This window comes from Monodon monoceros, unplaced genomic scaffold, assembly GCF_005190385.1.
Source record: "Monodon monoceros isolate NGI ecotype Baffin Bay Population unplaced genomic scaffold, NGI_Narwhal_1 Super_Scaffold_2, whole genome shotgun sequence".
NCBI classification, from domain to species: domain Eukaryota; kingdom Metazoa; phylum Chordata; class Mammalia; order Artiodactyla; family Monodontidae; genus Monodon; species Monodon monoceros.
In genome coordinates this window covers 54,756,762-54,782,566 of record NW_021703776.1, presented here as the reverse complement: position 1 = coordinate 54,782,566, position 25,805 = coordinate 54,756,762, and the positions used below count along the sequence as shown (strand labels likewise).

Here is a 25,805-nt window from a genome sequence, read left to right as displayed (position 1 = left end):
GAAAAGACACAGTAAGATTCCTCTTTTTCTTGGAAGCAAGACACGATATGAATAATTCTCATGCTGTCCAATTAACTGCCTCAGTACAAATAGAAAAAAAATACACACTTGGTTATTTGGAAGAAATTGAAGAAAAAGCGAAGAACGGGATGGTAGTTTCAACAATAAAGCCCTATACAAATAACTTCCTTTCGGATTTAAGGCTTGTCTCCCGCAGAAAAAGCAATGCTCATGAAACAGGGTGAGGGTGGGTGATGGAGAAAGTTAAAGAAATAAAGAGAAATAAAAGAGCTTGAAGCGGGGGGGGAGGCGCGGGGGGGGAATTGAGCTTCTCCTTCTGAGAGGAATTACCGAAAAACGGAAGGAGGGCTGGAAAACAACGGGCGTGGGCAGGGTGACTCCATGAGCTCAGAATGAATGGTCCGGGCGCCTGCCAGAAGCTTTCATCCACCGGGCGCTGGTCGGTTGCAGGGGGATGATTTAAGAACCTCCAAATCACTGGATTTTAAATCTTCTCCAATAAGGTTTTCCGAGTGCCAGCGCGGGCAGCATAACGGTGGGTTTGTTCGGCAGCTTGTCGGGGTCCTCCCGCCCTCGCTCGTCGCCTGCCAGGTCCAAGACAGACAATCCCAGACATTCCGCGACCCCAGAAAGCGGAGAACCGAGCGCGAAGAATGAAATGCGAATAGCGTGGCTCCGGCAAGAACCTCAGAAACCTTATTTGGGGTCGTCTAGGAGGCTGGAAATGTGTCGAGTGCCGCAGGTGGTGGGCGGCACTGGAATTTAATATTCTGGAGCCCCTACACTGTGACAGGCAGCGCGCCTAGAGAGCCACACTCAAGGTCTAGCTCGGTGAGGTAGGTTAGAAGGATCTTCAGCGAGGTTACACACCTTGCATTTGCCGCTCCCTCTGCCTGGAACGCTCTTTCCGATACGTCTGTGGTAGCTCCCCGGTTTAGGAGCTTTAGGGTGGGCTTTCTCGTCTATCATGGAGCTCCTGCATTTTAATTGTAACTGTGATGCTTTCTCTCCCCTCCCCTTCGCACATGAACTGCGTACAATAAACAACCACGCTCCCCTCTTGTCTCCTCCTGGGACCCGGCACCAATCTGCATCACTGCCTCTGGATGTCGGGGTCACAGCCTCCCGCCGGATCCCATGGGGATTCTGTCCTTCGTCATCCCGTGCCTGCAATCCTCCCTTCTCCACGTGATTTTTTCCTTTCTCTATCCCTTTGCCTCGGTCTGAGTTCCTCAAGAGGTCGAATCCTCTTTGCCTGTTCGCCCAGTGTGTCCTCTGAAACCGTGTCCTTTAACCAGCCTCTCACGCGCCGCCCTCACTTCTTCCTCCCTCCCTGGCCCGGAAACGCCGCTCCACGAACATTTACTGAGTGTCAAGGGCACGCACACAGCGCGCTGGGCCGCCGGGAACTCCTACCCCCGCCCAGAGGCAACTCTCACCTCCCTCCACCCCTCGCACCCGTCGGGAACCCGGCTTCCCACCTCCCCTGACTGCGTCATGGAATCGGTGCTTTTTCCAGGTGCATGGCCCCACCTCCTTCCCCGGAGACGACTCCTGGTTGGTGGGAGTGTGAGTCACTCTGCCGTCCCTCCCGCCCTCCCCGCGTGGCCCCGCCCCAGAGCGGGCTCTGGCTCCTCCTCCTCGCTCACGCCCCTAGCTCCCCACTCCAGCTAATCGCCTGGCGGCGCGCGCGGAGAAGTTCTGGGCAAAGTACTGGGAACTGGGTGAGCGATAGCAGCGCACGCGAGCCGGGCGGAACAAGGGGAGCCGAGAGCCAGGCGGCCAGTGCGCGGCGCAGGTTCTGGCCCGGGCGGCCGTAGGCGAGTAGCCCTCCCCACCCCTGTCTCCTGCGGCTGGTGAGGGAACTATCAGCTGTGCGTTGCTGGGGGGCCGAAGAAGCCGGGTTTGCCTCCTCCTGCGTGTGTGGACGACCCCCGGAGCTAGGCGGCGTCCGCGGCGGCAGAGCGTGCAGGTAAGAGTCGGGATGCCCGCCAGGATGGCGCTGGGGTGTGGTGGGGCCCCGGGCCGTGGCGCGGGCTCGGAAGGGCTGCGGTATGGGGGGTGCCGCCGGTCTCAGCAAGTCTGGAGTCTGCCTCCTGTCGCCGAGGAACAACCGGTCAGTGGGGGCAGCCCCAAGTCGCCCTCGGTGCCGGCCTCCCGGGAGTTAGGGCCCGAGTGCTGCCCGCCCTGGAGTGCTCTCCTGAGAGGCACGGTTTGGCCGGGATTGACGGCGAGAAGGCGCCGAGCCTGGGTCGGGGCGCCGGAGGATGCGGCTCCGAGCGTTGTCCTGGGCAGCCGGGAGGCGCGGCGCCGCGGCGGGAGGCACAGGAAACCAGCTTGATTGGGCCGAGCGCGAGACTTCACCACATCCGCGGGCTGGGGCGCGCCGGGGGCACCTGGGAGGCGCTGGCCTTGCAGGCTCCGGGCTCGCCCGCCTCCTGCTCCACCCGGCCTGCTCCACTCTCCGGCACCCAGGCTGCGGTCTGAGGGCACTTGTCCCTTCGGGCTTCCCAGCAGCATGGGAAGCGTTTGCAGCTTCTGGAGTCACTAATGGGCATTGTTCTAAATCGTCCAGATATTTCTTAGGTTAGGGCGCGCCTCCCTCTTTCGGTAATGCAACTTGCCAGCCACCTTACGCACATTTGTACTCTCCCTCCTCCGTCTCACGAACTACCAGTCTCTTCTATAGTCAGGACTCTAAGATGAGGGGAGCTGTGAAGTTGTCGCTTTCGATGTGTCTGGGGATTGTGCTGAGGTGCATCTGACCAACGCCCCCCCCCCCCAACAATGTTGCCCTGACCCTCAGAGTTTGAGTACTGGGATGAGGGCATCTAGAAATGTTTTAAGCTGCAGCTGCAAAACAGATCCATCCATAGACAGGTAAAGGTGTAGGTCTAACTTTTGATCACCCACACTCTACCTCCAAGCATCATTCAAGGTGAGGCCCCCCTTCTGGCCCAAGGAGACCAACTAGGCAGGCCTGGGCTGAAACGCACCCAAGCTAAATGACCATCCCCTCCACCAACATACTAGCACACCACCCTGTTTGGTATATAGTCTTATTAGCTACGTATTTCTAACTAGATGGGAAATTGAGGCTCCAGCAGGTTAACCAGTTTTCCCAAGATTATCCTGGCAGAACTAGAATTCCAGCTCATTTTCTCTCTGTTGTGCTGGGCTGCTTCCAAGAAACTAAAATGTGGTTTCCACCATTACAGCCAGTAGACATTTAGCTTTATTTATAACAAAAGCTGTTGCTTAACCAAAAGATTTTATCATTACTGAGATTTAGTTTCAATAATAGCTAATAATTATGCTGTAAACCAGATACTACCAGGCTGCCATAGGCTGTATTCTTTCATCTTCGCAATCTTGATGGCAGTGCTGTGAGGTTATCTCCATTTTATAGATGAAGAAACTGCAGCCTAGGTTTGGGAATCTGCCCAGGGTCAGTAGTAGATTGCTGAGTTAGATTTTTACTAATAGTCTTTCTGAGTGTAAATCTTTAGCTCCTTCCACTAGACTGAAATTTCTCCTCCCACTATTTAATTAGATGTTAACTCATTATGATAGAGTTCAATGTTACAGCATATTAAAACCACCTGAGGCTGAGCTATAAACTTTCCACTGCCAATAAGAGTCTAGTTGTACTATTTTCTGAATTGTTGAGACTCTTACTGCCATTGATGTTTGTGGATGAGTTTATGGTTTGTGGGCCTGGTAGATGAGGCACATTTAATGTAGGAGGAAAGGAAATTCTCCTTTCACCTGGATTTAAATTTACTTTCACCTAAATCTAAAGAGAAATCTGATGGGTTTTACCCATTGTGGTAAATGAACTCTGAACACAGTAATGCTTTCTGTCTCTTAAGGAAAGTACTGGAAGACCAGCTAGTACCTCTGTTCCCATATGTAGAATGGAGAGTTAGAAACCACTACTAGTTCCAGAAGCTTCTGCAGCAACCTTTTGGCAAAATAACTACATTTCGACTCTTTGTTCTCTTGTAGTAAAACTGAGAGCAAGAAGTTAGCTAAGTATGTCATGGTTACCACCTGAAGAGCTAATGGCAAAATAGAGGATGGGAAGAAATTAGAGATCCCTTTTTTCTTCTACTTCATTCCAGTTTTAGGGGTAGTATAATGTTTTTCCTTGCATGATGACCTGGATAATCCACGGTTTCATTTATACTGTGCCTCTTGGCAGTACTATATTTTCTTAATTGTTAATTCCATTTCAAGAGTTCTCCAGGACTTCCTTGGTGATGCAGTGGTTAAGAATCCGCCTGCCAATGCAAGGGACATGGGTTCGAGCCCTGGTTTGGGAAGATCCCACATGCCGTGGAGCAACTAAGCCTGTGTGCCACGACTACTGAGCCTGCGCTCTAGATCCTGTGAGCCACAACTACTGAGCCCGTGCTCTAGAGCCTGCAAGCCACAACTACTGAGCCCACATGCCACAGCTACTGAGCCTACATGCCACAGCTACTGAAGCCCGTGTGCCTAGAGCCCATGCTCCACAACAAGAGAAGCCACTGCAATGAAGAGTAGCCCCCGCTCACCACAACTAGAGAAAGCCCCGTGCAGCAACGAAGACCCAGTGCAGCCAAAAATAAATATAAATAAATAAATAAATTTATAAAAAGAAAAAGAGTACTCCAGGGAGGGTTGGAGAATCCTTCAACCCAGAACGCCCACAGAAATGATGGAACTCTAGGGCACTGAGGAACATGGAGGCTGTTAAGTTGAAGGAGGCTTCAAAACTGAGAAGTTGCCTGTGAAGTTTATAGTTGCCTGTGAATTCCTTTCCTATCTACATCTTTTTTTAAAATTAATTAATTAATTAATTAATTTATTTTTGGCTCTGTTTGGTCTTCGTTGCTGCGCGTGGGCTTTCTCTGGTTGCGGCGAGCAGGGGCTACTCTTCATTTCGGTGTGTGGGCTTCTCACTGTCGTGGCTTCTCTTGTTGTGGAGCACGGGCTCTAGGCACGCGGGCTCAGTAGTTGTGGCTCATGGGCTCTAGAGCTCAGGCTCAGTAGTTGTGGCACATGGGCTTAGTTGCTCTGTGGCATGTGGGGTCTTCTCAGACCAGGGCTCGAACCTGTGTCCCCTGCATTGGCAGGTGGATTCTTAGCCACTGCACCACCAGGGAAGTCCCTCCTGTCTATATCTTATTCGTCAGCTTTTATCCCCCTTCTCTGGAAATGTCCTTCTTAACTTCCCAGTCACTACTGTTTAGACCATGTTTATACTTACCCCAGCTCGTATCTCTCCTCCCTCTTGTCTTTCACATCCATGCCTTCCAGTTGCCCCTGCAGCATCTTAGCTCAGAGTCTTAGGGACTTCTCTACTCTGTCCTAACATAGCTTACATTGTCTCCCTCAGCCCCGCCTTCATATCACAGTCAGGTAAATTCTCTAGATCCTGTCATTATATTGCTAAAACTTCTTGAGTGGCTTATATAGTTAATAATAATTATAATATTAATAACAGCAGCATAGCTGTTGACCTTCTTGTGCCAGGTACGGTCATGAGTACCTTACGTGGATTTAAAATTGTGTTTAATCCTTAGAGCAACAGCAAAGCAGGCACTGTTATTATACCCCCAATCTCTGGATGAGACGAGGAGAAGTTAAGTTTGCAACTACTTTACAACTGATACAAGGTGGAGTTGAGACTCAAACCCCTGGTCCTTTCTCTCCCCATTTAAGGTAGACTCCTTAGCCTAAAGTCGGGATCCGGCAGCCTGGGCTCAGTGTCTGCCTTCACCCATTGTTCCCCAGCCTGAACTGTATTCAGCAAAAGGGCATTTTGCCTTTGCTCTTACACTGCTGTTGCCTAGAAAGCTCTTTCATTGCCTCTACCTGGGAAACCCCAGGTCTTTCAAGGCTGAACTCATAAACCAGTTCTGCCAGAATCATCTCTCTGAACTCAGTCTCTCATAGCATTAAAACACACACACTCTTCAGCACTTTCTTTCATACCCACCGCACACATTCCTCCACCCCAGTGCCTCCTGGCCTAGTTATTTATTCAAATGTATTAGCTCCCTTACTACATTGTAGATGCCTTGAAGGCAGGACTAGTATCTATTCCTTCTGTTTGTATCCCCACATCGCTAAGCCTCGTGTGCTATCCATAGTAGGTGCACAATTAAAAAGAGAGTAGAAACAACTGTATGTGGTTATATGCTGTTAGAATATTTTGTGAAAAAAGTAATTGGAATGTGGCATTTTGTTTCCTACTTTTTGATCCACAACACTGTAATACCTTCATCAATTTATGATGAAGCAATAGAAATCCTAATTATTTAAATCCACGAAAAGCACTTATTCTGGTTGTTTTCACCTTGCAGATATTGTAAGGAGATCTCAAACCCATAAAAATAAACAAGCATTGTCTGTAGGGTAAATATCTTGCATCTTATATACACTATTTTTTCATATATATGGTAAAGTTGTTATTAAAAGTATATTAAAACTGTTATGGAATCGAAACTAAATTTTCATCAATGTTTTATTGATCAATGAATATTTCTCATTTTTAAACCTGACTTACTAGATCTTCTGTGAATCACCTCTGGCTCATAGCTCATCACTTCGCTCTGTGTGTTCTAGTCACACTGAACTAAATTCAGCTCCCCACCTATATCGCCAGGGCCATGAATAATGTATTCTGGCCTCCCGGTTTCCGCATGAAGTTATGTCCTCTTTACAACGTCTTCCTTCTCACCCATGTTCACCTGGCTGGTTCCCACTCATCCATCACATTTCAGCCTGAATGTCACTTATAGGAAGACTTCCTCTGCTGCCTCCAAGTTGAAGTTGGAAAACATGCATGGCACTCTGTGCCTATCTATTTTGGAGGGAGCAGTTATCGTACCGTTGTGTAACTGCTGGTCACTTGACTGAATCTTCCATGGAACAACTGACTCTCATTTGGCTTACATTAGAATCACTTAGGAGTCTAAAAAGCTTTTCCCTACCTAGGCCCAACTCGCAAAGTTTCTGAATCAAGTGGCATAGGGTGAAGAGGGCTGGTCCCTGGAATTTTTTTTTTTTTTTTTTTTTTTTTTCTGTATGCGGGCCTCTCACTGTTGTGGCCTCTCCCATTGCGGAGCACAGGCTCCGGACGCGCAGGCTCAGCGGCCATGGCTCACGGGCCCAGCCGCTCCGCGGCATGTGGGATCTTCCCAGACCGGGGCAAGAACCCGTGTTTCCTGTATCGGCAGGCGGACTCTCAACCACTGCGTCACCAGGGAAGCCCATGGAATTTTTTTTAAAGACATTTTCTCATTCTGTGTTACAGCTGGATAGTATTCCATTGTGTGACTGTAACATACTTTATCCAGTTACTTATTTTTTTTATAAAAGCTTTATTGAGTTATAACTCACATTTCATACAATTCACCCATTTAAAGTATACAATTTAATGGTCTTTAGTATATTCACAGTTGTGCAACTGTCATGTTGTAATTAATTTTAGAACATTTTATTACTGCCAAAAGAAATCTACACCTGTTAGCAGTTTCCCTACTCACCTTGCAACCACTGGTCTACTTTAAGTGTGTATGTATTTGCCTATTCTGGACATTTCAGGAAAATGGAATCATGCTTTTGTGTCTGGCTTCTTTCACTTAGCATGTTATAGTTGGGTTCACCCCTGTTGTAGCATGAATCAGTGCTTCATTCCTTTTTATTGCCTAATAACAACCTGTTGTTTGTATAGACCACGCTTTATTTATCCATTTGCCAGATGGAACTGGAATTTTTTTTTTAAACCTTCCCCAAACAATCCGACTGTGCAGGCAGGAGTTAAACCGGAAGTTCCTTTGAGTCTCGCTCACTGCTGTGTCTTGGGGCTAGAACAGTACCTGGCACAAGACAGATGTGTAATAAACATCTGAATGAATAAAGCATTTTACTAAAAGTATAGCTCCTGTTATGCAGCTGTCATCAGAAAACATTGCCATTAAAAAGAGATCCTCATAGTTGATTGATTAGATCCCGATTTGAACAAATCCACTGTTAAAAAAAGTATTAGGAGACAATCAAGGAAATTTGAACATGGATGAAATGGTACTATTTTTAGGATTTGCTTTAAAATATCCTGGGGGTGGAGAGGGAGAACAGAGGAAGCCAGGCTGTGTGTGAGTTGACTGAAGCGGAGTGGTGAGTTCACGGGCTTTTTAATGCTTTTCCCCATCTCTGCTGGCCCCTGGGGCAGCCATTGGCTACATGTGGCGGTGGCGCACTTGAGGTGTGGCTAATTCTTGGTGAGCTGTACTGTAGGTACGAAATACACACTGAGTTTCCAAGAGTTCGTTCGAAAAAGGATGTAAAATTATCTCAATAATTTTTTATTGTTTGCTTACATGCTGAAATGGTAACATTTTGGATTATTATAATACATAATTAAAACTAATTTCACCTGTTTTCTTTTACTCTAATTGGCGACTTAAAATTGCTTATATGGTTCATATTACATTTCTCTTGGACGGTGCTGCTGTACAGTTTTGTATATGTTTGAACTTTTTCATAGTAAGTTAAAAATGAAAGATATCTGAATTTCTTAAAGTCTGGAGCAAAATATTTTTCACAAAGAAGTCCTCTTATATGAAAAGATCGAAAAATATTAATTTGTTCCAAGATGATTCTTTGTAGAAGCTTATAGCAGGCAGACTGTAGCCTTCCAATGTCATTCCTGGGCTTACTTCATCTATGTGAAAATTTAAAAATTCTTTTATCATCAATGGAATAGCAACATGAAGGAGTAGAAGAAGTGCTCCTTTAGTTATTTGTCTGATTCTTTTGTTTTGGAGTTGATGAAATATTTCCTTCATCTTAGAAAAAATATGGAAAGTGCATTGGTAATTTTATTGTTCTTAGTCACACTGTTTATACCCTGAAATTGAATTTTCGCTGGACTTGCTTTATAATCACTCTGCTTAAATCTGTTTGTTTGGGAGCCAGAATATGATTGTTCCTAGACACCCCAAGACCCCTGGAATATGAGTGGAAAATGATTCTTAAATAATAATGATAATGTGTGGGTTTAAAGCTGAGAAACAAATTGCTTTCATATAAAATTTCTTTAGATGAGCATTCTGTCACTGTCTAGGTGTCTGTATTTACTCACAAAAGAATAGCCGAGGTAATAAACCCAGCTCTCTGAGGGGGTGTAAAGCTAGATGGACAACCCCAGAGGATATTCTTCCTCATCTGTGATTTCTGAGATCGTGAGACAGTGGACCTGAATTGAAAAGTAGCTTGAATATAAAGCAGAACAGAATTCAACTGCAGAGAGGACCCCAAAAAGAGATCATCAGAGGATCTGTGACTGCCAGTATACAATCAAGATTACTCTTTTGTTTACTGTCTATGGTTAAAATATTAAAATCTGTTTGTTTTTAATGTTGTGTGGGTCAAACACTTCTCAATATAACATTTCTCCACTTGTGTATTAAAAGATAGTACTGTGAAAGATTCCCTTACTTGTTTTCTATCTTGATATCAAATGCTGTAATACAAGAAATTTATACTTTAAGTCTTATGAAACAAATATCCCTCTCCGAATCATTTGTGGTGGGCAGTGATCTGAAATGTTTAGAAGCAGAAGCTAAATAATATATTTTATTAATCTCACAAACATGATTAAACTTGAAGTAAATGCCTCTCTAGAAGGAAAGCATGCAGTATGATCTTTGTCCATACACTGAATGCGTGTTTGTTGAGCACGCACTGTGTGCCAGACACCAGACTGGGTACAGGGGATATGGTGATGACTGAGACAGATGTGGAACCTCCCTTCAAGGAGATAGTAAACAGTCACAGAGAATTTGTTAATTACAGCAAGGATCTGTAGCTCCAAGGGAATGAGTCTGGATTTTAATTGGGACCCTGGAGAGAAAAATTCCATTTTTCTGTAGGTCATGATTCAGGCTGCTGATGGTCTGAAGGAGGAGGAGGAGGAAAGGGAATCCTCAGAAGGGGATGACAGGAGTGAAGTCCTGCCCTTTCTGTGTCTTTCTGCCGATTGCCGGAGGCCAGGTGGAACTGAGTAGGAGGAGGGGTTTAATTCCTCTCCCTAGGTTTTGAATTGCTGTGATGATACACACAGGTGTGTTTATTTGCTACTGGGAACTGAATCCAAAGTTGAGTTCTTACCAGCTTTGTAACTGAAACCGAATGAGATCTAACAACCTGTTCTCCAGCATGGCCATGGAAGTGGCTTAAAATAACTTGCTGGCTCCAATTCGAGTGTAGTTCTGTTGTCTAGCATCTGAGATGAAGTGGACAAGGGGTACTTGACCTCAAAGAATGCAGGGAAGACCCACTTGGGTTTTTCTTATGGGTTCAGAGTTGCTTCAAGCAGATTTCTATAGAATTAACTGAAGTGTCCTTTGGAGCTTGTTGGGGTCTTCAGGGAATGGGGAACCATCCTGACTTTAAAGGGGGTGATGGTAATTGCGAAGAACAGTAATAATAGCAATGGCAGCAGGTAACTGTGGAGCACTTACTCTGTGCCAGGTTTAGTGCTGTACTTATACCATCTCATTAGATCTTCTAATAATGTATGTGGTGGCTGTCAGCATAACAGTTTACCAATGACCGAACAGAGGCTGGGGAGCAATTACTTGCTCTTTGGTTGTCCAGCATCCATTTACCCTTCCTGATTTCCATTTGAGGGATCACTTCTTGCCTTAGGGTCTAGAACGAGGAGCCCCATTCTCCTCGGCTGTGGGTGGCCCTGGGAGCCAGACCAGTCAGATGCCTCTGGCTGGAATCTGGGTCCATTGCCGAGGGTCATGGAGATTCTGCTGCCAAGGGTGTGTCCTGACCCAACCATTCTTGTCCGCATGGCATTGTTATAGTCTGGCTCCAGGTCCCATGAAGCTGTGCCTGTGCTTTCCCCTCCAGCCCCTCCTTACTTCCTGAAACTAATATTTTCCCAGTACATTTTTTTGTTTGTTTCAGTTGCCGGAATATTTTCTCTTGCTTCCACTCAAAGAACCCCAGACTATCACAAGCCTAGCGGGGCTTATGTAGTCTACCCACAGTCACAGAGGGGCTGGGTGGCAGAGCTGTGGTGCAGTCGGGTCACTGACCAGAGGGCCCCTCTGTGTGGTGGAGAGCACAGAAGTGGGAGTCAGAGAATCAGAGGATGAATCCAGCCCCGGAAGTGCTTCTGCCTCTGGCCTTGAGCTGATCACTGCCTTCTTAGGCTGAACTGTTTGGACAAGATGAGATCTACACGTATGTAAAGGACACCCAGCTCCAGAGGATTTCCTCCTGCAGGAGATTTTTGGACATGTGACTGTGTTCACGTTTTCAAAGGCTTGCAGTTTGAGGTTTGAGGTGTAGTCTGAGGCAGTGGTTTTCAAAGTGTGGTTCCACAAGTTGCTGATCAGCATCACCTGGGAACATGTTAGAAACGCAAATTCTCGGGCCCCACCGCAGAACTACTGAATCAGAAACTGAGGGGAGGGCCCAGCTATCTGTTTTTACAAGCCCTTCGGGTGATTCCGATGCTCACTAAAGTTTAAGAACCACTAGGCTAAGGCATTTTCACTTTATTAAATACTATTTATTATGTATAATAATAATGGATTAGCTACAGCCCTTGCTCTCAAGGAACATTCCCTCCAGCTGGGAAGGACAGTTATAAACACACAATGTGAGAGACAAGGAGGGGTGTAACACTTGCTGTAAACAAGATGCTGAGGTATGGTGGGAGCACAGAGAGGCCATGGGAGACTCTTCTGCAGAGAAGGGGGCATCTGAGCCAAGCTTGAAGGACGTGTAGGATTGAGACGAAGGAAGGGAATGGAGAGCTAGGTGAAAGGATACTCCAGGTAGAGAATGCAGGATGAGCCAAGGTGTAGCATTTTTTTTTCCTTAACATTTTTTATTGGAATATAATTGCTTTACAATGGTGTGTCAGTTTCTGCTTTATAACAAAGTGAATCAGTTATACATATACATATATCCCCATATCTCTTGCCTCTTGTGTCTCCCTCCCTCCCACCCTTCCAATCCCACCCTTCTAGCTGGTCACAAAGCACCGAGCTGATCTCCCTGTGCTATGCGACTGCTTCCCACTAGCTATCTATTTTACATTTGGTGGTGTATATATGTCCATATATACACTACCAGTCTCTAACTTTGTCCCAGCTTACCCTTCTCCCTCCCCGTGTCCTCAAGTCCATTCTCTAGTAGGTCTGCGTCTTTATTCCCGTCTTGCCCATAGGTTGTCCATGACCATTTTTTTTTTTTTTAGATTCCGTATATATGTGTTAGCATACGGTATTTGTTTTTCACACTTCACTCTGTATGACAGACTCTAGGTCCATCCAACTCAATACAAATAACTCAATTTTGTTTCTTTTTATGGCTGAGTAATATTCCATTGTATATATGTGCCACATCTTCTTTATCCATTCATCTGTCCATGGACACTTAGGTTGCCTCCATGTCCTGGCTATTGTAAATAGAGCTGCAATGAACATTGTGGTACATGACTCTCTTTGAATTACGGTTTCCTCAGGGTATATGCCCATTAGTGGGATTGCTGGGTCGTATGGTAGTTCTATTTTTAGTTTAGTTTTTTTTTTTTTTTTTTGCGGTACGCGGGCCTCTCACTGTTGTGGCCTCTCATGTTGCGGAGCACAGGCTCCAGACGCGCAGGTTCAGTGGCCGTGGCTCACGGGCCTAGCCGCTCCGCGGCATGTGGAATCTTCCCGGAACGGGGCACGAACCCGTGTCCCCTGCATCGGCAGGTGGACTCTCAACCACTGCGCCACCAGGGGAGCCCTGTTTGTAGGTTTTTTGATGATGGCCATTCTGACTGGTGTGAGGTGATATCTCATTGTAGTTTTGATTTGCATTTCTCTAATGATTAACGATGTTGAGCATTCTTTCATGTGTTTGTTGGCAATCTGTATATCTTCTTTGGAGAAATGTCTATTTAGGTCTTCTGCCCATTTTTGGATTGGGTTGTTTGTTTTTTTGATATTGAGCTGCATGAGCTGCTTGTAAATTTTGGAGATTAACCCCTTGTCAGTTGCTTCATTTGCAAATATTTCTCCCATTCTGAGGGTTGTCTTTTTGTCTTGTTTATGGTTTCCTTTGCTGTGCAAAAGCTTTTAAGTTTCATTAGGTCCCATTTGTTTATTTTTGTTTTTATTTCCATTTCTCTTGGAGGTGGGTCAAAAAGGACCTTGCTGTGATTTATGTCACAGAGTGTCCTGCCTATGTTTTCCTCTAAGAGTTTGATAGTTTCTGGCCTTACATTTAGGTCTTTAATCCATTTTGAGTTTATATTTGTGTATGGTGTTAGGGAGTATTCTAATTTCACACTTTTACATGTAGCTGTCCAGTTTTCCCAGCACCACTTATTGAAGAGGCTGTCTTTTCTCCATTGTATATTCTTGCTTTATCAAAGATAAGGTGACCATATGTGCATGGGTTTATCTCTGGGCTCTCTATGCTGTTCCATTGATCTAAATTTCTGTTTTTGTGCCAGTACTATACTATCTTCATTACTGTAGCTTTGTAGTATACTCTGAAGTCAGGGAGCCTGATTCCTCCAGCTCCGTTTTTCTTTCTCAAGATTGCTTTGGCTATTCAGGGTCTTTTGTGTTTCCATACAAATTGTGAAATTTTTTGTTCTAGTTCTGTGAAAAATGCCAGTGGTAGTTTGATAGGGATTGGATTAAATCTGTAGATTGCTTTGGGTAGTATACTCATTTTCACAATGTTGATTCTTCCCATCCAAGAACATGGTATATCTCTCCATCTATTTGTATCATCTTTAATTTCTTTCATCAGTGTCTTATAATTTTCTGCATACATGTCTTTTGTCTCCTTAGGTAGGTTTATTCCTAGATATATTATTCTTTTTGTTGCAGTGGTAAATGGGAGTGTTTTCTTAATTTCACTTTCAGATTTTTCATCATTACCATATAGGAATGCAAGAGATTTCTGTGCTAATTTTGTATCTTGCTACTTTACCAAATTCATTGAGTAGCTCTAGTAGTTTTCTGGTAGCATCTTTAGGATTCTGTATGTATAGTATCATGTCATCTGCAAACAGTGACAGCTTTACTTCTTCTTTTCTGATTTGGATTCCTTTAATTTCTTCTTCTTCTCTGACTGCTGTGGCTAAAACTTCCAAAGCTATGTTGAATAACAGTGGTGAGAGTGGGCAACCTTGTCTTGTTCCTGATCTTAGTGGAAATGCTTTCAGTTTTTCACCATTGAGGACGATGTTGGCTGTGGGTTTGTCATATATGGCCTTTATTATGTTGAGGTAAGTTCCCTCTATGCCTACTTTATGGAGGGTTTTTATCATAAATGAGTGTTGAATTTTGTTGAAAGCTTTCTCTGCATCTATTGAGATGATCATATGGTTTTTCTCCTTTAGTTTGTTAATATGGTGTATCACATTGATTGATTTGCGTATATTGAAGAATCCTTGCATTCCTGGGATAAACCCCACTTGATCATGGTGTATGATCCTTTCAATGTGCTGTTGGACTCTGTGATGTTGCTAGTATTTTATTGAGGATTTTTGCATCTATGTTCATCAGTGATATTGGTCTGTAGTTTTCTTTTTTTGTGACATGTTTGTCTGTTTTTAGTATCAGGGTGATGGTGGCCTCATAGAATGAGTTTGGGAGTGTCCCTCCCTCTGCTATATTTTGGAAGAGTTTGAGAAGGATGGGTGTTAGCTCTTCTCTAAATGTTTGATAGAATTCGCCTGTGAAGCCATCTGGTCCTGGGCTTTTGTTTATTGGAAGATTTTTAATCACAGTTTCAATTTCAGTGCTTGTGATTGGTCTGTTCCTATTTTCTATTTCTTCCTGGTTCAGTCTCAGAAGGTTGTGCGTTTCTAAGAATTTGTCCATTTCTTCCAGGTTGTCCATTTTATTGCCATATAGTTGCTTGTAGTAATCTCTCATGATGCTTTGTATTTCTGCAGTGTCAGCTTGTTACTTCTCCTTTTTCATTTCTAATTCTATTGATTTGAGTCTACTCCCTTTTTTTCTTGATAAGTCTGGCTAATGGTTTATCAATTTCGTTTATCTTCTCAAGGAACCAGCTTTTAGTTTTATTCATCTTTGCTATCGTTTCCTTCATTTCTTTTTCATTTATTTCTGATCTTATCTTTACTATTTCTTTCCTTCTGCTAACTTTGGGGTTTTTTTTGTTCTTCTTTCTCTGATTGCTTTAGGTGTAAGGTTAGGTTGTTTATTTGAGATGTTTCTTGCTTCTTGAGGTAGGACTGTACTGCTATAAACTTCCCTCTCAGAACTGCTTTTGCTGCATCCCATAAGTTTGAGTCGTCGTATTTTCATTGTCATTTGTTTCTACGTATTTTTTGATTTCCTCTCTGATTTCATTAGTGATCTCTTGGTTATTAAGTAGTGTATTGTTTAGCCTCCATGTGTTTGTAGTTTTTACAGATTTTTTTCCTGTAATTGATATCTAGTCTCATAGCATTGTGGTCAGAAAAGATACTTGATACGATTTCAATTTTCGTAAATTTACCAAGGCTTGATTTGTGACCCAGGGTATGATTTATCCTGGAGAATGTTCCATGAGCACTTGAGAAGAAAGTGTATTCTGTTGTTTTTGCATGGAATGTCCTATAAATATCAGTTAAGTCCATCTTGTTTAATGTATCATTTAAAGCTTGTGTTTCCTTTTTTATTTTCATTTTGGATGATCTGTCCACTGGTGAAAGTGGGGTGTTAAAGTCCCCTACTATGATTGTGTTATTGTTGATTTCCCCTTTTATGGCTGTTAGTATTTGCCTTATGTATTGAGGTGCTCCTATGTTGGGTGCATAAATATTTACAATTGTTATATCTTCTTCTTGGATCTATCCCTTGATCATTATGTAGTGTCCTCCTTTGTCTCTTGTAATAGTCCTTGTTTTAAAGTCTATTATGTCTGATATGAGAATTGCTACTCCAGCTTTCTTTTGATTTCCATTTGTATGGAATCTCTTTTTCCATCCCCTCACTTTCTGTCTGTATGTGTCCCTAGGTCTGAAGTGGGTCTCTTGTAGACAGCATATTTATGTGTCTTGTTTTTGTATCCATTCAGCCAGTCTATTTCTTTTGGTTGGAGCATTTAATCCATTTACATTTAAGGTAATTATTGATATGTATGTTCCTATTACCATTTTCTTAATTGTTTTGGGTTTGTTATTGTAGGTGTTTTACTTCTCTTGTGTTTCTTGCCTAGAGAAGTTCCCTTAACGTTGTAAAGCTGGTTTTGTGGTGCTGAATTCTCTTAGCTTTTGCTTGTCTGTAAAGGTTTTAATTTCTCTGTCAAATCTGAATGAGATCCTTGCTGGGTAGAGTAATCTTGGTTGTAGGTTTTTTCCATTCATCACTTTAAATATGTCCTGCCAGTCCCTTCTGGCTTGCAGAGTTTCTGCTGAAAGATCAGCTGTTAACTTTATGGGGATTCCCTTGTATGTTATTTGTTGTTGTTCCCTTGCTGCTTTTAATATTTTTTCTTTGTATTTAATTTTTGATAGTTTGATTAATATGTGCCTTGGCGTGTTTCTCCTTGGATTTATCCTGTATGGGACTCTCTGTGCTTCCTGGACCTGATTAACTATTTCCTTTCCCATATTAGGGAAGTTTTCAACTATAATCTCTTCAAATATTTTCTCAGTTCCTTTCTTTTTCTCTTCTTCTTCTGGGACCCCTATAATTCGAATGTTGGTGAGATTAATATTGTCCTAGAGGTCTCTGAGACTGTCCTCAATTCTTTTCATTCTTTTTTGTTTATTCTGCTCTGCAGTAGTTATTTCCACTATTTTATCTTCCAGGTCACTTATCCATTCTTCTGCCTTAGTTATTCTGCTATTGATCCCTTCTAGAGAATTTTTAATTTCATTTATTACGTTGTTCATCGTTGCTTGTTTCATCTTTAGTTCTTCTAGGTCCTTGTTAAACGTTTCTTCTATTTTCTCCATTGTATTTCCAAGATTTTGGATCATCTTTACTATCATTATTCTGAATTCTTTTTCAGGTAGACTGCCTATTTCCTCTTCATTTGTTTGGTCTGGTGGGTTTTTACCTTGCTCCTTCATCTGCTGTGAGTTTCTTTGTCTTCTCATTTTGTTTGACTTACTATGTTTGGGGTCTCCTTTTCACAGGCTGCACGTTCGTAGTTCCCGTTGTTTTTGGTGTCTGTCCCCAGTGGCTAAGGTTGGTTCAGTGGGTTGTGTAGGCTTCCTGGTGGAGGGGACTAGTGCCTGTGTTCTGGTAGATGAGGCTGGATCTTGTCTTTCTGGTGGGCAAGTCCACGTCTGGCGGTGTGTTTTGGGGTGTCTGTGACCTTATTATGACTTTAGGCAGCCTCTCTGCTAATGGGTGGGGTTGTGTTCCTGTCTTGCTAGTTGTTTGGCATAGGGTGTACAGCACTGTAGCTTGCTGGGTATTGAGTGGACCTGGGTCTTGGCGTTGAGATGGAGATCTCTGGGATATTTTTGCCATTTGATATTATGTGGAGCTGGGAGGTCTCTGGTGGAGCAGTGTCCTGAACTTGGCTCTCCCACCTCAGAGGCACAGCCCTGATGCCTGGCTGGAGCACCAAGAGCCTGTCATCCACATGGCTCAGAATAAAAGGGAGAAAGAAAAAGATAAAATAATTAAAGTAAAATAGAAAAGTTATTAAAATTAAAACAAATAATAAGTATTAAAAATTTTTTAAAGTAATTAAAAAAAAGAAAGAACAACCAAACCAAAAAACAAATCCACCAATGATAACAAGTGCTGAAAAGTATACTAAAAACCAACCAACCAAACAAACAAAAACCGGACAGACAGAACCCTAGGACAAATGGTAAAAGCAAAGCTATGCAGACAAAATCACATACAGAAGCATACTCATACACACAGAAGCATATGATATATATATATATATATATATATATATATATATAAATATATATATATCATTTTTCCCTAAGTCCACCTTCTTAATTTTGGGATGATTCATTGTCTATTCAGGTATTCCACAGATGCAGAGTACATCAAAGTGACTGTGGAGATTTAATCCGCTGCTCCTGAGGCTGCTGGGAGAAATTTCCCTTTCTCTTCTTTGTTCGCACAGCTCCTGGGGTTCAGCTTTGTATTTGGCCCCGCCTCTGCGTGTAGGTCACCTGAGGGCGTCTGTTCCACGCCCAGACAGGAGGGGGTTAAAGTAGCAGGTGATTCAGGGTCTCTGGCTCACTCAGGCTGCGGGAGGGAGGGGTACGGATGCGGGGCAAGCCTGCAGCGGCAGAAGCCAGCGTGACGTTGCACCAGCCTGAGGTGTGCCGTGTGTTCTCCCGGGGAAGTTTCCCTGGATCGTGGGACCCTGGCAGTGGCGGGCTGCACGGGTTCCTGGGAGGGGAAGTGTGGAGAGTGACCTGTGCTTGCACACAGGGTTCTTGGTGGCAACAGTAGCAGCCTTAGCGTCTCGTTCCCCTCTCGGGGTCCGTGCTGATAGCTGCGTCTCGCGCCCGTCTCTGGAGCTCCTTTAAGCAGCGCTCTTAATCCCCTCTCCTCGTGCACCAGGAAACAAAGAGGCAAGAAACAGTCTCTTGGCTCTTTGGCAGCTCCAGACTTTTCCCCAGACTCCCTCCTGGCTAGCTGTGGTGCACTAACCCCCTGCAAGCTGTGTTCACGCCGCCAACCCCAGTCCTCTCCTGCCGCTCTGACCGAAGCCGGAGCCTCAGCTCCTAGCCCCTTCCGCTGCGGCGGGTGAGCAGACAAGCCTCTCGGACTGGTGAGTGCTGGTCAGCACCGATCCTCTGTGCGGGAATCTCTCCGCTTTGCCCCCCGTACCCCTGTTGCTGTGCTCTCCTCCGCAGCTCCGAAGCTTCCCCCTTCCACCACCCGCAGTCTCCGCCCACGAAGGGGCTTCTTAGTGTGTGGAAACCTTTCCTCCTTCACAGCTCCCTCCCACTGGTGCAGGTCAGGTCCCTATTCTTTTGTCTCTGTTTTTTCTTTTTTCTTTTGCCCTACACAGGTACGTGGGGAGTTTCTTGCCTTTTGGGAGGTCTGAGGTCTTCTGCCAGCGTTGAGTAGGTGTTCTATAGGAGTTGTTCCACGTGTAGATGTATTTCCGATGTATTTGTGGGGAGGAAGTTGATCTCCACGTCTTACTCTTCCGCCGTCTTGAAGCTCCTCCCCGCATTTTTTTTTTTATTGAGGTGCTGTTGATTTACAATATTGTATTAGTTTCAGGTGTGATTCAGTCTTTTTGTAGGTTATACTCCTTTAAAGTTATAGTGATTCAGTTTTTTTGTAGTGATTCAGTCTTTTTGTAGGTTATATTCCTTTTACAGTTATTACAAAATAATGCCTGTAATTCCCCGTGCTGTACAATATATTCTTGTTGCTTATCTATTTTATACATAGTAGTTTGCATCTCTTAATCCTATACTTTCTTGTCCCTCCCTGTTTCCATCTCCCCACTGATATCCACTAGTTTGTCTTCTGTATCTGTGAGTCTCTTTCTGTTTTGCTGTATAAATTTATTTGTTTTGCTCAAGGCATAGCATTTTCAGGAGTGATGAACCCTCCAGTTTGATGAGAAGGACTGTTTTAAATGGGAATAGTGACAGGATATGAGAATGGGGAGGCAGGTTGGGGCGCAAATGGAGTGGATCCTGAATCCTATAGTAAGGGTTTGGACTTTATCCTGTGGAAAGTGAACAAGGAGGTGACGTGGTGGGAGCTATCTTAGAGAAAGTATTCTAGGGGTGGTAGAGAAGGTCAGAGGCTGGGAGTATAAGCACAGTGAGACCTGAACTAGGGTGGTCACAGTGGGAGAAGAAAGGAAAGACAGCAAAAAATATTGGAAAGTTAGAATGACAGCCCCTAGGCACTAGGAAATTGGGGTCCAGGGTTGAGAGAGAAGGCAAAGATGATTCTCTGGGAGATAATAAATGGTGTTGGTACAATCAGGTGAAAATGTTGGAGGCTTACACCATGGCTTCCATCAAAATAAATTTCACATGGGTCAAAAGTTTAACATTAAAACAACTAGTAAAAAATAGAATACCATTTTAATAATAATGGAGATAGAAAAGCCTTTGAAGATATAAAACAAAATATTGATTTATTTGACTATATATGAGTTTTGCAGGGCCAAATGTTTTTAACTGTCAATAGGTGATCAGTAAATTTAGAAAAGTAATTGCAATTCATGTCACAAAGATCTAATTCCATCAATATATAAAGAACTACAACAAATCAATAAGAGAAAGAACAGTTACTGTAGAGGCAAAGAATTTGAACAAATAGTTCACAAAATTGCATACAAATGACGCTTAAACATGTGAAAACTCTAACCTCACTCATAAAAAGAGAAAGGTAAGTTAAAACTTTAGTGAGATGCTTTTCACCTATCAGATTGGCAAATGTCAGAAAATGTGGTAACTGTTGGCAGAGGTTTGAGGAAACAGGTATTCATGGTAGATGGAAATGTAAATTGGTCCAAGCTCTGTGTAGAGCCCTTGGCAGTATTTGTCAAAACTGCAAACACATGCTCCCTTTGAACCAGCCATAACAGTTCTGTGAATTTAATCCTACAGATAAGTAAATGTGCAAAGTTATTTATTGAAGCATTGTTTGAATAAAAGGATTGCAAATAACCTAATTGTCCATCAGTAGGAACTGGTTAATGAGTAATGGAGCAGTTAAAAATCAAGCATCTCTACATCTACTGATTTGTAACAATCTCTGAGTTAAGTTAAAAAAAAAACAACAAAGTGTAGACTACGTAGATTTATGGCATACATACCATATATACCAAGGTATGTATGGGATGCTTCCATGTGAGAAAATATTCATAGCTAATATATATTTTATATGTTTATATATGTAAACATGTACATATTATGCATAGGTACACATACTCATAAACTGGGGGAGGGGGTGGGCTGAAGGCAGATGGCACTGGCTTGTGAGACCAGTTGTGTATATCTCTCCCCAACTCCTTGGTCAGTGACTTTGTGGTGGTCGTTTGAAATTGGCCAAGGTGGGAGTATTTACACCATGGCAATCGGCAAAGGAAAGAAATCGGGGTTTTTGTTTTTCCAGAGAGCTTGTTGATAAACATTTACTAGTACTCCCTTTGTGTCATAAATATAAAATATCTCTTGAAGGCTATACAAGAAGTGGGTAACATCAGATTCCCCAAGGAGGGGTTAATGGGAGATAAAAGGACAGTTGGGAGATTTAAATTGCATCTTTGAAATTTTGTTCCAAGTTAAGGTGTTCCTTATTCTGTAGTAAACATATAAAGCAAACCAAGAAGTAACTCCAGAGTTTCAGGCCTATGTGACTGTTATTTAAGGTGCCGTTGACTATGCCATGGAAGAAAATAGAAAGATGAATAGATCTTAGGGAAAAAGGATGCTTTTGGTTTTGAACATGCTGAGCTTGAAGTGTGTGGTTGATATCAGTGATGTCCAGCAGATAACTCAGAAGAGAGGGCAAAACTGGGGATCACTCCTGGGAGTTGGCAGTTTTGTTGAAATTATAGCAGTTGAGGAGGTTTCCAAGGGAGGCTCAACCTGTCTAACCTTTCGGGCAGGTCCCAGAAGAGGAAAGGGGATGTATGTGGTACCTTGAGGAATGCCAAACAAGAGGTAGGTAGGGGAAGGGTAAGTAGTCACAAAGGTAGGAGGACCTTATAACGATAATCATAGTAGCTTTCTTTTATGGATTGTCTATAAAAAGTGAGCCACTATGTTCAGTACTTTTTTAGAGAACATCACCTGATTTAATTCTCACAGCCACTCCCTAATTGCTGGTGAATGGGGAAGGGGGATAATTCCAAAGAATAAATGGAAGAGAGCTTCTGGGAAGGATGTTAATAGAGCAAGGCTTTGACCCACCGAAAGTGTTTGCTCTGGAGAATGTGCTTTCATCAGTGTGACTGGTAGTCACATACAACAACCACTGCTGAGAACTTCACAGATGAGTTGGGCGAAATAACCATGTTCTTGGGTCTTGCTCTAGCTAGTTAACGCATGCTGAGGTTTAGCGTGTCATGGACTTCTCTACATTCCTGTGCGTGGTACTGTTCCCCTCCACCCCCCGCCCCCAGAGGAGTTATTAGCCAAGTGTCAATAGATGTGAAGGGGGTTCTGGAGGAAGTGAGAGCTGCGTGATTGCTAGCTGCACGGGAAACCAGCTGGAGGAGTGTGGCCGGTGTGAATGGGACTCACAGTTATCTGTCAGTTTCTCTGGGGTTTTAAACTTCAGCAGCACCAGAATGACCTGCAGGGCTTGTTGAAGCAGATTGCGCGCCCCACCCCAGAGTTTCTGAGTTAATGGATCTGTGGTGGGATCTGAGATTATGCATTTCGAACGAGTTCTCAGGTGATACTGATGCTGCTGCTCCAGGGACCCCTTTGAAAACCCAAGCATTGCTGCAGCAGGCAGAAGACTCAGTCTCAAGCAGCCCTGAGCCCACTCTGATTTGGGGAGGAACCAGAGAATTCTGGTTCACACTAGGTTATCATAAGCCCCATATTTTAAATAGCATTTCCACATTTGTAAGTTACTTTAATATACTTTGCTTCCCACAACAAAACAACCCTGTGACGTAGCAGGACAGGTATTACCTTGTGGTAAATCAGACTGAGGACCTCTGGTAAGGTGAGTGACTTACCCAAAGGGCAAATGGCAGAGCGGACCTTTGCATCTAGATTTCAGATTTCCTTAGCGTAGCTTTAGTGTTCCTTTTGTGTTGCTAGTGAAAGCTTAGCAATCATCTTCTCCCATAACAAAGTTTGTTTTAATCACCCCCCAAGACAAAAACAGCTTTTCATTTGAGAACACTTTTAGATTTACAGAAAAGCTGTGAAGATAGTACAGAGGGTTCCCATATGCCCCACACTCAGTTCCCCTACTATTACTATCTTACATTAGTAAGGTACATTGGTCCCAATTAATGAACCAATACTAATACATTCTGATTTGTTAACTAAAGTCTAAACTTTATCCACGTTTTCTTAGTTTTTACCTAATGTCCCTCTTCTATTCCAGGATCCCATCCAGCGTTCCACATTGTGTTTAGTCATCATGTCTCATTCAACTCCTCTTGGCAGTCACAGTTTCTTAGACTATCCTTGTTTTTGTTGACCTTGACAGTTTCAAGGCATACTGGTCAAGCATTTGTAGAATGTCCCTCGATTGGGATTTGTCTGATGTTTTTCTCATGATTAGACTAGGGTTATGGGTTTTGGGGCGGAAGACCACAGAGGTAAAATGCCATTTATCACATGTTGAAAGTACATACTATCAATGTGTTTTATCACTGTTCATGTTGACCTTGATCCTTTGGCTGAGGTAGTGTTTGTTAGGTTTGTTCACTGCAAAGTTACTCTTTCTACTGCCCACTGTGCAGCCCACACCTAAGCAGTGGGGAATTATGTTCTACCTCCTACGTAGATTATTTGGCATTTTTCCGTATGGCAGGTCTGTCTATCCTCCCCCATTTATTGATGTATTCAGTTAATCAATATTTATATTGGTGTGGATTCACGGATTCTTATTTTATACTGTGGGTTGTAATCCAGTAGTACTTTATTTAGTTTAGTGCTCAAATTTTTCCAGCTTTGGGCAGTAGGAGCCCTTCAATTTGGCTCCCGTGGCCCTTTGACATAAGCCTATCATTGTTGATTTTTTTGAGCATGTTCTTACTTTCTGGCACTACAGGATGCTCTAGATTCATCTTGTATAATTCCTGCTCAGCCCTAGAATCAAGTTTTTAATGTCGGTCTTGATCCACTAAATTGGTTTCACCATCCACCTAAGTCACCACCCACAGTGGAAAAACACAGATCCATTTCCACCTGTCACTTTCACAGTAAGGAAATCAGCACCTTGAAAGGTGAAATGGCTTATCTGAGATCACGTGTAGTTGGTAGCAAAGCCGGGGCCAGGACCAGATCCAGGTCCTCTGGACTTCTAGTCCTGTGCCTTTTCTACCATTCTATGCTGGCACATTCTACATTCAGAACCTGGGTCAGCATACTTCCCCCTCACTCACATCCTTGGGTGAAGGCAGTCTGATGTGAACTCACCTGGATGTGCTACTGTCTACTCAGGACAGAGATCAGCAAAAAGGGGCAAAGGGTACTGGCCAGATTCCTTGTGGAGATGGCCTCAGCAAGTCTGTTTGCCTGTCAGAATGGTGTTTTGTTTTTGTTTTTTTCTCACATAATGGTAGCACTGGTTCCTCAGCAATCTTAAATCAAAATTCTCAGACTTCTCTTAACTCTTTTTTTTTTAATATCTTTATTGGAGTATAATTGCTTTACAATGGTGTGTTAGTTTCTGCTTTATAACAAAGTGAATCAGTTATACATATACATATGTTCCCACATCTCTTCCCTCTTGTGTCTCCCTCCCTCCCACACTCCCTATCCCACCCCTTTAGGTGGTCACAAAGCACCGAGCTGATCTTGCTGTGCTATGTGGCTGCTTCCCACTAGCTATCTATTTCACGTATGTACAGAATGGGGTTTTGTAATGGTGAAACCCACAGAATGTAACTGCTGCTATCAGCACTTTGTAACTGAGCTTTGACCACGTGACTGGCCTCTGTTTTGTGGGAAAGTGGGGGCCGAGCGAGGCTTGTAGAATCCACACACTCTTCATTTGGGTTCTCCTTTCCATGCGGGAGGCAGAAAGAAGTGAACTCAAGCAGCAAAACCCTCAAATTTCACCTTGTCCTATGAACTCCTGGCACCCACAAAGAGCTGAGCAGACAGGTCTTTGGTGTTCTAAAGGCCCAACCAACCCTGTATTAGGATCTGGTGTGAATAATCAATCACACCAAAAAAGCTTATTTTCCTTTGTGGGAAGAAATAGTTCTGTCATCAAAAGGTTCCTAACATGCAGGGAGTAATAAAGACAAACTTATTTCATATCAATTTCTCAGAGTGTCCCACTTCAAAAGATATTTTTTGATTTTTTAATAATTGACGGTGGGTACTCTGGCTGAAGAATTATTCCTGTAAAGCAGCGGTCCCCAACATTTTTGGCACCAGGGACCGGTTTTGTGGAAGACAGTTTTTCCACGGACGGGGATGGAGTGGGGGGATGGTTCAGGCAGTCATGCGAGCGATGGGGAGTGGTAGGGAGCTGCCAGTGAAGCTTCGCTCACTTGCCTGCTGCTCACCTCCTGCTGTGCGGCCTGGGGGTGGGGGAGTTGGGGACCCTTGCTGTAAAGGGATTTAAGGGAATAAGGCAGTAATCATGGATTAGAGAATTTGTTTGCAAGCAACAAAAACCCATCCAGTTTAGGGACAATTTAAAAGAAAGTTTATTGGCTTATGTTGCTAAAAAGTCCAAGAGGAATGCTAACTTCAGGCATGGCTGGATCTAGGGACTCAAATCATGTCATCAGGGCCCTGTTTCTTGCCATTTCCTAGTCTGTTTTCATCTGGCTTCGTTCTCAAACCAACTTTCTCCATGTGAGAACCTCTTAAGAGCAGAGGGCTTATTTCCTACACTAAATAACTCTATTCTGCAGATGCTGGTTGCTTTTGATGGTCCCTGCCTTTGGTCATGCCCCTAACCCTGAACCAGTTACTGGGACCAGAGTTATCAGGACTGTCACTGGCCAGGTGTGGGTCAGGTGTTCCCTGCGGAACCAGGGGAAGGGATGTTTCCTCTGAAGAATGAGGTGCTGGTACCAGAAGGATGAGTTGGATGGACAAACAAAAATAATGGTTGTCTGTCTTTCGCAGTGTT

At 43.6% G+C, this 25,805-nt stretch overlaps 1 protein-coding gene across 3 annotated transcripts in view; it reads left to right on the top strand.

The window, feature by feature from the left end:
- The first annotated feature begins 1,718 nt into the window (after positions 1-1,718).
- OSBPL3 (oxysterol binding protein like 3) overlaps positions 1,719-25,805 on the top strand; it is a 205,427-nt gene continuing 181,340 nt past the window's right edge. For 2 of the 3 annotated variants that reach the window (XM_029234467.1, XM_029234466.1), the window contains exon 1: positions 1,719-1,993. The gene's annotated coding sequence lies outside the window, so the exon portion shown is untranslated. The remainder of the gene's footprint in view (positions 1,994-25,805) is intronic. The other variant, XM_029234468.1, reaches the window with a different exon arrangement.